We start from the raw sequence: 620 nt of genomic DNA on the forward strand, positions 1-620 counted from the left end.
TAAAGGTTTTTGTCTTAGAATAGTTTCTTGGGGAAGAGATCATTGATTACTCAGTTCAGAAGTAGGAATACATTTGTGAATTTTGGCACGAACATTCCAGGTATGACAACTACTTGCTCCTTTGGTGTGAGAAGCTGTCAAGCTCCTTAGTCAATCTTACTTAGCGGACTCTGCCACAGTATCTCTCATTATGGCCCATTGAGGATGTTGCCTCTCTCTATGCCCCTTTCCACGGTATATGCCTTTTAAATTCCCCAAGGCTGATCAATAAAGGGCTCATGAAGAATAGTCAAGGAAGGCAATATTTTCACCTTAATTTCAGAACTCCCTACCTTGGATTACTAAGTCAATATGTTTGTTGCAGCCACTANTTAGAGAGGGAAATGGTGTACTTAGGGATAAATTGTTTAAGTGAAAAAATACATATAACAGTCCATCGTTATTTGTTGCTGAAATAGTGTGAAAATAACATTAAGGTAAAATTTTAAAGGGAAAAAGCATCCAGAATTCAATCTCTCTCATGAAACTATTTTCATTTATATGTCTGTTTTATTTAATATTATGTCAAACTGTTCCCATGTTATAGCAAGTTTTTATACTTATTGTTTTCAGGAGCTACA

The sequence above is a fragment of the Galeopterus variegatus genome, unplaced genomic scaffold (genome assembly GCF_000696425.1).
Source record: "Galeopterus variegatus unplaced genomic scaffold, G_variegatus-3.0.2 Scaffold11928, whole genome shotgun sequence".
NCBI lineage: Eukaryota > Metazoa > Chordata > Mammalia > Dermoptera > Cynocephalidae > Galeopterus > Galeopterus variegatus.